The sequence below is a fragment of the Oxyura jamaicensis genome, chromosome 1, assembly GCF_011077185.1.
Source record: "Oxyura jamaicensis isolate SHBP4307 breed ruddy duck chromosome 1, BPBGC_Ojam_1.0, whole genome shotgun sequence".
Classification (NCBI taxonomy): Eukaryota; Metazoa; Chordata; class Aves; order Anseriformes; family Anatidae; genus Oxyura; species Oxyura jamaicensis.
Window position 1 is genome coordinate 161710078 of NC_048893.1, and position 14370 is coordinate 161724447.

The window sequence follows — 14370 nt, forward strand, 5'->3', positions numbered from 1 at the left end:
CTGTATTTACATTTAAAGCATGTGCACGGGGCGCCGGGGGGGGGGGGGGGGGGGGGGGGGGGACGGAGGACGGGGACGACACGCGGCCCGGGCTGCCCGCCGCCGGCAGCAGGGGGGCACCGGCAGCGCTGTGTCTGTGCTTATAGGGTCCCTATAAATACACGTATTACATATTTATTTATTTATTTATCCTCCTCGCGGGGGTGTGATAGCCGGCGAGCAGCCTTTGCAGACCTTTCCACGGCGGTCGCTTTTGACAGCGCACCGAAACCTGCTGGCGTATACATATAAAAATAAATATAAATAAATAAAAAATCCCAAATATGTTACGTACTCGGGAGCAGAGCTGCTCGATGCGAGGTGCCGGAGATAAGTTCGCTTACATCATGGTTTAGCTCAAGCCTGTTAAATTCTACTAGCCTTTGGCAGCCCCCGAGTAAGTAAGTAAACCTTTTTTTTTTTTTTTTTCACCATTTTTTTTTGATATTCTCCTGTTTTACCGTCATAAATAAACGATGCTCTTCTTGCTATGTATTTTTCCCCCTTTTCATCTCCCGTTCCGTCTCGCCGCGGCAGGTAGCCGCGCACGGCCGGCGGCAACTTGGCGGGGCTGCCTCTCGCAGCCCTGGCAGCCGGGCTCCATTTTCTGGCCGCCGGTCGGTGCCAGCCCCGAGGCGGGCGGCAGCGCCGGGCCGGGCCGGGCCGCCGGCACCATTTCCCTCACGCTGCCGGGCCGCGGCTCTCCTTCCATTTTCGCCTCCTCTTCCGAAGGGGAGACGCGAAAATCCCTCGCTGATGGGACGAGAGCAACTTGAAGCCGCTGGCTGGGCGCCTGGCGTTGCAAGAAGCGGAGCCCCCTGGTCCCTCCAGCCCCGGACATCACCTCGGGGCCGTTCTGCCTCCACTCCCCTTTCCCTCTCCCTCCATGGATTGAAGGAGCCGGAGAAACACCTTTTTTTTTTTTTTTCTTTTTTTTTTTTCCTTTTTTTTTTTTTTTTTTCTCTCCAGTCAACCTTTTCCTTAGGTTACAGGCAGCTTCATGAGGTAGCTTGTAATATTTCTTTTTCCCTGTAGCTTCTCAGTTCATGGAGTTGTGAATAGCGTTTAAAGAGGGCTGTGGAAAAAGAAATCCCGTTTCCTCTGCCATCGCCCAGCATCTGGCTGTGGGGAGGACGTAGGAGATACGCCGAGGGGCGTTAGAGGAATGATTGTGTGTGTGCTGGAGGGGCTGGAAGGAGTTTGGGATTTGGGAGGTGCTGTTTGGTTTCTGCTTCTGATAATGAAGCAGTATCAGACGTGTAAGAAGGGGGATGGGAGATGCGGTGTTACTTTTTTTTTTTTAACATATGTATCTATTTCCCCATCAATACTTAGTGACAATATTTCCAGGTCTACCCGCTCTCTTGTAGAAAACCCTTTGCTGAAAAGGTCCCTAAGATCCCGAGAGAGACCAGAAGAATGCTTGTAACAACTTTGAAAAATAAACTTTAATATTTCAGGACAGGCTAATCCTGTGGTCCTCTGCCAGGTGTTTCTGTCGGGATTGGCCAGATCTGACTGTGCGATCTGAGTTTCACTTCTGGAGAGAGATTTCCATACTGCAGGGTTGAACTAGTTCTTCTGCCATGAAGTGGTAGAAAGGCTTAGGCTGCAAACCCGTGTGGTAGGAATCAACTTTCTGTTCAGTCTCGAGTCCACAGACCAACACGGTGAATGGCTGTAACCGCTGAAATTAAATAGAAATAGAGACCATGCTTTCTGAGCAAAATGTGCAACATCTCTCCCAGGTATTCAGGATGCTCTTGACTGTACTGCAGTGTTGCAGAAGCCCTCTGAAATTGGGTGGATGTTTTGGCGCTTAGGGTGTCCTGTTGTTTAGATTTTGGGCAGGCATCTGTGTGACCTGAGTAGCTTATCAAACAAAGGGAGGGCGTGTGCCATTTCTAATCATTGGGTGAGCAGTGCCTGCCGACGCTAGCCTTTCTGATGTTACAGTGCTGCGGTCTTTGAGCTTCAGGTCACTGGGTCCACTCCGTGAGCTTCCTGCCGCCACTGGCACCATCTTCCAGGATGGCCAACCTCCTTGCGTGTTTCTTAGGGAAATAAGTGTCATTTGTGTTGTGTAACAGGTCGGTTCGGTACAAGATGGGTTTTGACCAAGCCTTTGCTCAACTAAATGATACAAATGCCTTATTCAGGGTCTTGTATTAATGAAGCTGGGGAAATACGCATCTTCCCTGAAGTATTTCGTTCATGGCTTTTGAAGAATTGTGTCTTGGTTTATTTTGTTGGGAAAAGGTTGAGGTTTGCCTTTCCTTGACATAAACATAAGGAGAAACAAAAACCCAAATTTCTCTAAATGGAAATTTCAATTTTAGAAAAGCTGAGATGGATGCGGCACTGAGACTTTGACCTTCTCAGCTCCTGACTGGTGGTTGTTTACTACAGCTGCAGCTGTGCGTCTTTGAAAGAGGAGGAGCTGCAAACACAAGCATGCTCACTTTCCCCAGCTAACAAGAAAACATAAAGAGGCATGATGTTGAAAAGTGAGATGTAAAGAAAGGTATTAAGCCAAGTTTGGGTTTTCCTTTTGTGCAGGGTGTGCTGTGTATCTGAAAGGCGAATCTGGGGTCTTGGAAGTGCAAACGTGAAAACATGAAATGACTACACTTCCTATGCAGTGAAATTTATTTATTTTTAATGGCATATATGCTTATGGTAGAAAAGAGAAATGCTTTTATGCTGTAGTACTAAAGACACTTTTAACAGTGTTAGTCAATCAAAAGCTCCGTGTAACCTTACCCTGTGAGAACGTGCTGTTCAACTACTGAACTTTAGACAGACCTCCTGTTTCAGCTAAATGAATTTTTTTCTTAAGTCAGTAGTAAATGTGAAAATAAACGAGCAGCAAGAGTTATTTTTGAGGATTTAGTATCACCGTGATAGCTGTATGTCTAGGTATGAACAAAAACCACGTTGACAAACTTGACTAGAGTGTTGGCTAGACCTAGCACATGCATGTAGCCCAGCTGTGAAAGTGGGTAAAGTTGGACCGATGTGAGGAAAATTGAGTGGTCTCTTTTGGTTTATGGTAAAACTGTGCTGGTGCTCTTGCATTTATGTTTAGAAGCCCTTTCCCGTGTTGAAGTCCGGTTTAGATTTGGTACCCTAAAATGTATGGACTCTCATACTTTGGTGTGACTGGTTTAAGTTTACTTTGAATCCGTGCTTTTGTGTTTGCTCCCATGCAGTAACTATAATATAAAAACAGGAGAGTATTCTTTAATTAGTTGTATACACCATTCAGTGGCACAGAATTCTTGAAAGAATACTGAGAGGCAGAAGGAAGAGAAAAATCGAGGTGGCTTTGCCAAGAAGTCAGTATGTTTACGTTGTGTATAACACTGCGCTTGCGTGGACTTTTCCTTTCTTGATTCCAGTGTACAACCTCCTGGTATTTTTCAGAAAGCATAATCTGGACTTTGGTCTAAACCAAAAACTATAAAATAAGAATATATTTTGCATTTATTTCTGCTGCAAAATAATGTGATTTGAATTGAGATGTCTTTAAATGATGGCTATGCCTTCATCATGGAACTATTTCTCTCTCATTTCCTGCATTTTTGGGCAGGGATGGTGGCATAAACCATCCCATTGCTGCTCAACTGAAATAAATATGGTAAAACTTGGCTCAGGAGTGAATGTATGGACTCGTTTAAAATGTTTTCAAGGACTGCAGTTGGCACAGGCCAGTGTGTAAATGTGGGCGCTTATTTAAGAGAAGCCGTCAGGTTGCTGTGCTCCCTCTTTGCAGCATTACAGGGTAGAGAGGACTCTGAAGTCAACCTTGGCCCACCAGTTGCTACAGGAGGCCCCTCGTGGCCTCTGAATATTATATACAAAATGAGTCGAGTGCTGGATCCTGTGGTGTTGACTCTTCTTCCCCTTCAGCGATCTTTCTTACCTCCAATTTTGATGCTTTGTGTTGTTTTCTTCATGCACTTTGCGTCTGTGTGCATCAGCTCCTTTGTCAGAGGAGGCTCCTCAGCAGCAGGTGCAAGGGCAAGACTTGACTAGGTGATGGGTTGCTGACTGTTATTATTAAGTCTAATAAAACCACAAAGTTAAGGATGCAAAAGCTAAGGTATATCAGAACTGAAGCAGCATGCGTTAGGGTCAAGGGAGATGACCCTTAACAGTTAAAGAGTATTTTAACAAATAGTTTGCCAAGACTATTGTAGCTTGACATTTCCTCTGAATGCAATCCTAACAATGTCTGTGTTATTTTATTTTATTTTTTTTAATCTCCTGGTTTGTTTATTTGTTCATGGTGTTGTGTTTTGTGTTTTTTTTTTTTTCCTGGAACACTGAGGAAACACATTTCCTTGTGTGCAATGGTGTTTATCCTTTTGTGGGTCGCTGGTAGCGCTCGCATTGATGGGCTTTGGAGTTGCAGCACAGACCAGCACCACTTGAGTTAAAGCATGTCTGGTTAGCAGTAGCAAGCTTTTGTCCTCTGTGTGAACCAGCCTTCAGAGGGGGAATGAAGTACGCTCTTTGCTAAAGGCTGGCACGGCATTCGCTACATAGCAGAGTAACGATGGGACTCAGAAATCCCCAGCTTTGTTCCTGGCCGTGGGGTGAGCGTGTTCTCGTTGTTTAAACACAGAACAGTCAAATGCATGACCTTGGACATCAGCGCAGCAAAGGGGATAATTAATCAGATGATGTGTCTTTTGGAGACCCGAGTTCTGGTCCCAGTTTTGTCAGGTGTCACCTAGGATAACCCTTGGTTATCCTCTCTGTAAGGTGCAAACGGCGATGCTAACTTATAATTAGTGGGAGGTGTTGTCCAGCGGCCAGAGCTGCGAGGAGCACAAGGTTGTGAATGCCAGCACCGATCCTGCTGGCTACCTAAGGATAGTTTCTTTTCTTTGTGACTTGGCCCTAAAGCCTTTTGCTGGTGCATCTGTTTCCTGGGGGCTTAGCCAGGTCTGCAGCGAGGGAGTACCATGATGCCTGCTGGCCAGGTCACTGCGGCTGATGCATGGAGAATTGGGTCCGTCAGGAGGATGCTCGGGCCTGTGTGCAGAGTTGGAGATCTCGCAAGCAAGCCTCTGGAAGCCTTCCTGGGCACCTGCGAGCTGTAGTTGTCAGCTGTGGTGCTCAAATTGCAACGTGTTGGCTGTGGAATGGGTAAAGACAACTCTGGAACCCCATCAGTTTCTGTTGGGAAAGTATCAGTCGTCTGTGGATCCCCGAGGGAGAATGTTTCCAAACGAAAATATTCTTAATTATTTTTTAGACTTTTCCCCATTACCAAAGTAGTCAAAGATACCTGATGTATTCTTGAAAACGTTTGAATCTAACTTTGCAGAAGCAGACACTGAGAATTTCAGCTGAAATGACTGAAGTTTGTTAAATGAAATAACGTAGTATTAGAAATTTGTAACATCAAAGAATGACTAGGATTGTTGTCACCTACTGTGAATGTTTTTTTGTTTTTGTTTTTGTTTTTTCTCTCTCCATGGGACTGGCATTTTCAGATGAAGTGCTAAAAATTCAGGACAGTTTTCATAGCAGATGTGATAACACGTGGTCATCCTCGTTAGCCACAGAGGTACTTAGAATTAATCATTATTAATTGCCAGTTCTTCCTTGGAAAGAAAGAAAGATGACTGCGAGTATTTTTCAGTAACATCTGACATGAATCTGAGCAGTACTAGACTTAAAATCAGAATATTTTAGAGATTTTTTTTTTTTTTTTAATTCTCTGTCTTTATTCTAAGCGTGTGATGCTGGCATAAAACATTTTTGAATTAGTCTTGGAGTAAGGGTTGGCAGTGCATGTAGGAGAGCATGTAAAGAGCTATGATCGATGACGCTTTAAAATCTTTTTAAGTGTTGGACAGGAGTTGGAGCTATTCCAGTTTCTTTTTCATAGAATCTTTCCATTGCAAGAAAATTTAGGTTAAGTGGGAAATGAAAAGAGTTTCCAACAACAAAAAACAACTAAAACAGAGGTGGGGAAAATCACTCCTTTCCAGTTTCTGTCAATCAGTAAGACATACAAGATGACTTATTTTTTCACAGATTCTGTCTAGTCAATGAGATCTTTTGTATAGATGGTACCCAACAGCATTTTGAAAGGAAAACATTAACAGAATGAGTTTTTTTTTTTCTCCTTTCTGAAAAGGAAAACATGCAAACTCAATCTAGTTGGCAGGCAGATTTGGAGGCTGTTAACTTAGAAAGCTTTGCCATTTTCACTTTTACTTTCCAGATCTATATTCAGCTAAATCAACATTTTGCTAAAAATGTCTTCAACATATATACCTGAAGAATATATAGCAGTAGTTCTGTTCCTTGCGTTTTGAGAAGATGGACAAACTGGTAACTTGTAATTTTTGGTTGTGACTGTTGGGATAAAGTTTACTGTAGTCACATTGAGCAAATAACGTGATCTGCTTGGGGTGAGGAAGGGAGTGGAGGTTCCATGCTCCACATGCTCCATGTGCTTTTTCTTTTCCGTGGCTTCCATTATTTGTCAATTAACTCGCCACATGCGCTGTGAGAGTGGGCACCCTCAACCAGGCTGTGGTTTTCTTCATTAGGGAAAGCACTGGGATCTTAGCTCTTCAGTACCCTAGTCATCCTGTGGGCATGTCTATCAGCAGAAGTGAGAAATACTTGTACTTTCACATCCCTCCCAAACATTGCCAAAGTTCCACATGCGTGAAGCTTTCATTGACATATCTTCTTCCTCCTCTAGAAAAATAGGAATTAAAAATAAAAGGAGAAAGTTTTTTCTTGTGATTACTTCTGACTGCGGTCAGTTTAGCTTCTTCACAACTCTGAGTTCTTGCCGCTGGGTGTTTAGCTACTGCTTTTTCTGCTTCTTGTGACATGCTGCAATGTCTCTCTTTGGGTGAAAAATACTGTTTCCTGACATCCTTTTCATCCTGGTGTAACCCTTCCACTGATGACCTGAATGGGACAGTCTTATAATTAAAAGGCATCTTTAATTTTTATTCCCGGTCGCATTTTCTGGGTCCTGGGTTATTTTAAAGGCATCTTCATTTTATGAATAGCATAACAACTTTACTCTATTTTTCCACTCTATGTTTTTTTTTCTTCAAAACTTTTCTTTGTGTACTGCTGTGCACACACCTGAACCCGCAGGCTAATGATGTAGTTGTCTTTTGAGCTGTGGTTGGGGTGTCAGGTGGTGATGGATGTTGTTGCTGGATTTAGTGTTAGATATTTGTCACATCCTTGTATATTTCTGTGGTATTATAAATAGTAACATAAACGTAGCATGAAATACCTTCGTATCAGCTAAAAATCGGAAATACGAAAATTCTGTCGGTTGAAATGTTGTCCTTGTGCTATAGAGTGTTAAAATTAATTCAGCAAAACAAACCAAAAATTACCTCTACGAAAGAATCAGTAAAAGTAATGCTTATAGAAGGGCTATTTAGATTGTCATGTGCCATGGCAATCATTTGTTATGATCTAAACCAGTAATTCTTGTCAGCATTCTTCAGACATCATTGGTGTTCTTGGTTTGAAGGCCAAACGATTAAGCTGCAGCTTTTATGAAGTTTGAGCATTGGCAACTGGGTGAAATGTGGGAATTGCATCCTAAAAAGCATCCTGACTGCACTGCAAAGGCCACAGAAAAAGTGGCGCCTAACTTGGCCAGAGCGCAAGTTCCGAAGACTTTTTTTTAAGGATTTCTGCCTGGACAAACAAGTTCACGTTTAGCCATAGCTGCCACATGCAGTTCATTCTGACTGTTCGTAGTATGACCGCTGGCTTGGGAAACCCACCATGTTCTGTACCTCTAGTGGGAGGTGTGCGACTTGGAAACAACTCTTAATTCAGGGATTTAGGAGTACTTCTAGGCTTTGTTCCTGTAAAACTGTCATCATTGTTCTTGGTGTCTGGCACGGTTCTCCTGACTCTTTGTACTGCTCTCTTCTGGCTAAACGTGAAGCCTGATGTTGAGAGGAGGATTTAATTCCCCGTGTCATGGGCTAAAGAACACGTCAAGTTCCCCCGATAGAGTAGCATGTGAATATGTATGTTACGTCTGTATTGACTTAGTGAAAAAGACTTTGAAAAGCGTATGTTTAAATTGTTAATTGAAGAGTGAAGCTGCATTTCAAGTTCATTGCCGTCCTGAAGGATGGTTTCAAGTGGTGGCTGGTTGTTTGAAGTTTTGGGTTGATGATGGACATGCTGTCATTTAAGCAGATACCAGAAGGAACTTACCATAAAGTCAAATTAACTCATATTGATTGGCTTTGTGAAGTGAGAAGAAAAAAAGATCTAAACATAGGGTTGGATTGTAAATTCATCGATTTGAAGATCAGACAAGATGGTTATGATCATCTAATTCTGTCTAAATTGAGTCATCAAGAGAATATCACCTGGACTTGGATTAAGCAAACGTATTTTGTTGGAGCTTTAATGTTTTGTGAATAGATAAGCATAACGTAGAAGACATTGTGTGATGAAGGATCACCCATATTCTTTGGTAAATGGATTCAGTGATTATAATTGCCCTAATCTTTATGCGTTATATGTACCCTGAATTTATCCATATATTTGGCTTCCAGCCATTTAACCTTGCACCTCTGTCTCTTAAGTGAGTGGTCAACCAGTCTCCTGTCAATTCCTTCTCTGTCTTTGCTTTCTGAGTTTGCATAATTGACCGGTGTTTTAATTTGTAGCTGTTGAAGAAGGTGAATTGATTTAACTCGTTTTTACTTCAAAACAGCAAGCAGGAAACTTTGGTTTAAGCAACCAATTAAAGCAGCTTTTGTTACTGTAATTCCTCCTCATTTTTCATTTCCAGTGATGTCCATTGTCTAGGGGACATTTAGCACGCTGATACACAGCAGAAAAGTCTTATGCCACATATGCTGATTTTTAGTTGAGAGAATGCATACCTATGTATTTAAAATTTTGTGGAGTTAATTTTCCTGAGCTTTATTTTTCACATTTTTTAATATTACAGTATGTCAAATGCTGCGTTTCTCATTTACTGGATGGTTTTATTTAAATACTGATCTGTTCTGCCTGTTCCTAGCTGGAAATCAGAACTCTCATAAGCTGTAGAAAACATTGCTCAGATCAAAATAATAGAAAAAAAATATTTTTAATGTGCCAGGTTACTGTAAAAATCCTACTAAGAAGTATTTGTGCTTAAAACTAATATATACATTAAATAAAGGAAAAATGTTGTATAAGAAGGAAAAGTGAAACTCGGTTTCTGTTTAGAATTTACTTGAGGGTTTTAGAGCTAGCATGTATCATCCTTCAGCATACTGTTTATCTGAAGACTGGAAGAAAAAAAAAAAAGAAAGGTACCTTGCTTCTTTTGCTCCCACTAGATTTTTTTTTTTCAACTTCTGTATGAGCTGGGTACTGGTCCGTAGTAGTTGAATAAGCTGTGGGAAAGAAGAAGCTCTCTTATGCACCTGCTTATGGATTAGTTTACTCCATTTCAGTTTTGTTTAGTCCATGATTTTTATCAGACCAGTAATGGTAATTTCTTTGAAACTTTCTTTGAAGCGAGTGAGTACTCCTTGAATGCTGATAAAGGAAGGAATTTACATCATTTTTATAATTTCAAATTTGTCCCTCAACCTGTTTGAGAAGAATAAATAAAAGTCAGAAATTTTCATTAGAATTTACAACAATTGTACAGAAAGACTATTTCTTTACCATAGAGGTTTTGGAATACTGTTTGTTAGGCTGCTTCTTCTGGAAGCATTAAACTTTGTCAAAAGATGGGAGTACCCATCTACTCTCGTACTGTGAAGCTGCTTATGAAAGTAACTTTTTTGAAGGCTTCCCTTTTTCTCATCTAATGTTGATGACACCCTATTTCTCAAATGCTTTTTTCTGCCATGCCCACTCCGTATATTTTATTTGAAGCAAGAATTACAATGCTTGCTGGCCGGGGATATCAGATGAGTAGAATTACACATGCTCAGGTTTTTGTGTGCTTATGTTATGTTGCACTGCTTAAGACCTTTTTGTCTCTTGCTTACCATTGTTTTTTCATGTGCTTATCCAGGATCATCTCAAATGTAATAATGCTGTTACTGTTCGGATACTCTGTTCCCCCCCCATAACCGCTGTTCATTAATCATATTGGTTTTAAAAGAGGGAGTATGAGTGTCAGGTGATTTTGCTGAGCTCGGCTCGACTTCAGGAAGTTTTGCTCTTTTCCAGTAATTTTATTATTGATGTCCTACTGGTACTCTCAGTGTTTTTTTTTTTCTTTTTTCTTTTTCTCTCTTATCATTTTTTCATCCTTTTTAGAGCCTTGCTTCCATGTTTACATATGCACTGCTCTATTTTCTCAGTCTTCTCAGGGAGATAACAATTGTGTAAATAAAGCCTATTTCTACATACTCTGATTATAAAACTATAATCATGGATAAGTATATAAGGAAACCCAACTAAAAGGCTTTTTTTTTCCCCCAGACTTTTCCTTAATTTCTTGAAATAGCAACTAAATGCCAAAGCATGATTAAAAAATGGGAAAATTTACAACTGTACAATTGGAAATGTAATTCCCTTCCTCCTTTTCAAGGAAGGAAAAGGAAACTTGTTGGTTCTGTCATTTTCTTTCTCCAGGTTAATGTAACTACTGTAGATCATGTAAGAAGGATCAGGATTAGGAACAAGGACCATTGTGCAATGTAGCCTTGTGCAGCAAGTTGGAAAACTGAAAGATGCCATTTTGAGGGAAGATTTTATTAACGCTTCAAGCTCTCTGGGAAGAAGGTGAACGGCTCACCAGGTAAAGAGCACTAGAAGTACATTCAGTAGAAGTTCTTTGCCAAAATAATGTCTTGTGCTCTTGAGAGAAGTTCAAATCAGTGTTTCCTTATCTGTATTTTGAAAAAGGAAAGAGAAATACATAGTAAAACAAATATTATACATGTCTCATATTGTTACAGAACTAATAGGCCTGTGGGGAAACATCACATTTCTAAAATCAAATTGACCTCCCGTCACCTGTTGCAATCCCAGCTTTTGCCCCAGTTCTCCTCCTGACAAACTCACCTTTTATTTTACTCCGCAATATCTTGATTTAAGCTTCCAGTGGGGCACTTGAAGTGGGCTTGTACTGTATTCTATTGGACTTACTACTATTCATGATTTTTATGCTCTTTATGGACCACCAGTTTATTAAGAAATAGCCTCTTAGAGCCAAGCAGTGGTGTCTGAGACTTGTGAACAGCTCTCCATGGAGCTTTTGAACTCTGTCTTCTGAGTACAGCTTTTCATATGGCAAAAAAAGAAATGTGAGCCTAAAGCATATTCAGTCATTAGCTTAAAAACCTTTCTCTGCAAACGCTAATAATGATTTCATTTTTTATTAAAGTGCGAGATTTAGATGTTGCTTGTTGTTCCTTACCAGTAATATTGCTCTTGTTTTCTCTACCCGATGTCTGTTAGCCTTTTTATCTTTTTTACTTCCAAGCTTTTTTTAATGCAGCATTAGTTTCCATTGCACGCATTTCTAAATGTAAAAACCAGTCATTCCTTAATTTATATTTTCATGTTATAGATCACATAGCACGTTACAGGTCCCTGGAGTCCTGAAATTCTGCTGAAGATTTATTACAGCAGTTCTTGAAAACACTGCGGTGAAGCAGTAACCCGTTATTTTCGGAGCTAATGCAGTAGACAGCTGGAACTGCATGTGGCATCTCGGCACTGGTTGTGTTACCTTCGGGAAAGCTTGTGATAACCTCACAGCTTGCCACATGGAAAGCAACTCCGTTTCTTCTGTTAAGGTCAAGCTGTCACGTGCATTGTGTGTCCTGCTGGTTTGTAATTGGGGCGTCTCAGGTTCATGGTGACGTTGGCTTCACTTGAGGTCTAGAAGGAGTTTCTCTTGGGCCTTTTCCTGTCTTCGCAGTCTGGGCAAGGACCGCCTTTTGTGTGTGTCTTTGTGGTTGCTTTGTTGTGTTGAGGAGTGGCTCCGGTATCTTCTGAGAGTATTTCTAGTCTTTCCCATCTCTTTCCCAGCTGTGGAACTGGGCTCTGTGTGTGTCTCTTGGGGATGAAGGCAGGTTGCAGGGGGAGAAACTGTGAAATCAAGGAGTGTGTGTGTGGCGGGGAAGGACACAAATGATCCAAGAAAAGTAAACCAACCTGTGTGCATGTGTGTTTTGTTAGCGGATGGCATAAAGTAAGCCCATTGCTGCTGAGCGGTGAGTCAAGATCCTTTGAGCACTGTTTGCTGCTGAATATACTTTTAAAACAACATGGGTTTCCCTTATTGCAGATCAAGTTATTAACCATTGAAGATATTTTCCTTCAGAAATATCTCAGTTACCAGCTGTAGAATGATGCTTCAGACATCTTTGAGAAATTTTCTAAGACAGTAATTGGTTTTCGCTGCTCGCCACAAAAGTTTACATAGCTAATGTGATGCCTGGTACGTTATATAAAGTGTTTCCTTTTTAATGGGATCATTTTTTGTTGTGTGAACAATCTTCTCATATAAAGTCAAAAGAGTCCTCTTGCTGCATCTACGTTTGTTGAGAAGCTGCAGGTTTGTTTTGTGTGGATTCTTTTTGTGTGGATTCTCAGACCTGGATTCTTGTAGTTTGCAGATTGAGCTGGGTTACAAAAGTTTCTTACCATCTAGCTCCATGGATTTGGCTTGGTGTTTGTCATGTCAGGAGGAGGCTGAGGTCCTTTCTGAAGGGCTTGTGGTTCTCTTCTTACACTGAGCCACCAAAGAATACTCATTTCTTACCCCGTGAATTGAGTGCAACTTTAAGTGTGCATTTTGTGTATTAAACAGTTCTTGAGGGTGTCTTGCAGGTTGATGTGAACAGATGGGAAAGCAGGATGTGTTTTTTTTATTTTATTTTTTATTTTTTTTTGTAAAACTTCAGTCTCTGTTTTTCAGCAAGGGTGTGTTTGGACACATAATGATGCCCTTTAAGTGCATCATTTCTAAATGCATCACCAGGCTTTTTGGAAACTGAAGTCTCACAACATTTCTAACAGGACAATTGATTTCTGTTTTGCTTTGAACTGTCTCAAGTGTGCAAGAGCACAAAAATACTGTTGCTGTCTTTTTTCTTTTTAAGTCTTCACAGGAATTGAAGTGGAAATCATAGATTTATTTTTTTCTGCTTTATTTTGCTTCCTCTCCATTTATGCTATTTCTTTGTTGCTTTGCTCAAAGTTTGCTTCTTCCAAAGATCCCAACAACAAAATGACTTTGAGTATATCACATGCCTATAACCTTTTGTTTGCAGAATTAATTAAGCTAGTAATGTCTTAAACTGATTTAAATGTTTGTCAAATAAGAAAAATCATAGGAAAAGAAAACAAGTAAGCATAGTTCTATTATAATATGCTACTCTAGGTTTGGTCTTTATCTTCATTAACATTTGAACTTTATTATTAGATGTATAATACATTTCTGAGAGGGATGGTGAGCTATGTTCGGGCCTCTGTAGGTGGTGTACTGGCTGATAATTTAGATATCATTTAAGAAGTGCCTCACTTTTACATGTGCAAAATAAATGTAATGCTACGTACACTGAACGTTTTAAGGTCTACTACTATTTGGAAAAAATACTCAGATTTTCTACAGCATACAAGGGTTATTATACATATGCTTCAGATTGGAAAGTCCGCATCGATTTCTGTACGTTCTTACCACCGCAGTTGCTTGAGTTGCTTCTGTAGGCTGACTTTTATTTTTTTTTTTCAGAAGATACAAGGAAAAGTGAAACTTCTGTCCTTTGTGAGACCAAGGATAACTTCTGTGAGCCATGTAGCCATGAAAAGTATATTGAAAGAGGCTGTTTGCAAGAGGTATTACCCACTTGGTTTCCTTGGAAACGTGAAACATGATTTACAAATATTGACTTGAGAAAGCTGCAGCTTAGAGGAAATCCTAAACTGTTGGTTCAGGCTTTTAAATTAATATCTCTGAAGAGTGCAGACCATATTGAAAGTTATTACATGTCTATGAAGTTATATTTATAATAATTCTGGGTTTTTATGTCCCTTGATGTAATAGCTAATTCTGGATTCAGGAGGACGGGAGAGAATCTATGAGGGTTTTGCTGAATAGGGAGTGCTGAAATTGGTTCTGGTTTCATGTGTGTTAAATGGCTCAACTCTCACTGAAGTTAACATCCATGTTTCTAAAATTCAGGTCTTCAGTGACTTGCTCTCAGCTGATGGAGTGAAACCTGACATTTTGTCTTCCCATGCCTTGTAAAAGTTTCTGTGTACTTTGGAGGGTGACTTGTATGCTCTTAGTAATGTTTATGCTGAAGAGTTTGTGAGAAGGGCAAGCAAATTGCA

At 40.6% G+C, this 14370-nt stretch overlaps 1 protein-coding gene across 8 annotated transcripts in view; it reads left to right on the forward strand.

The window, feature by feature from the left end:
- The window catches only part of KLF12 (Kruppel like factor 12), a 240533-nt gene that overhangs the window by 2380 nt on the left and 223783 nt on the right, over window positions 1–14370 (forward strand). Inside the window, exon 1 of one of the 8 annotated variants that reach the window (XM_035320672.1) lies at window positions 298–440. The exons of the other annotated variants lie outside the window; for them this stretch is intronic. The gene's annotated coding sequence lies outside the window, so the exon portion shown is untranslated. Of the gene's footprint in view, window positions 1–297; window positions 441–14370 lie in introns of those variants that run through there. 8 annotated transcript variants of the gene reach the window in all.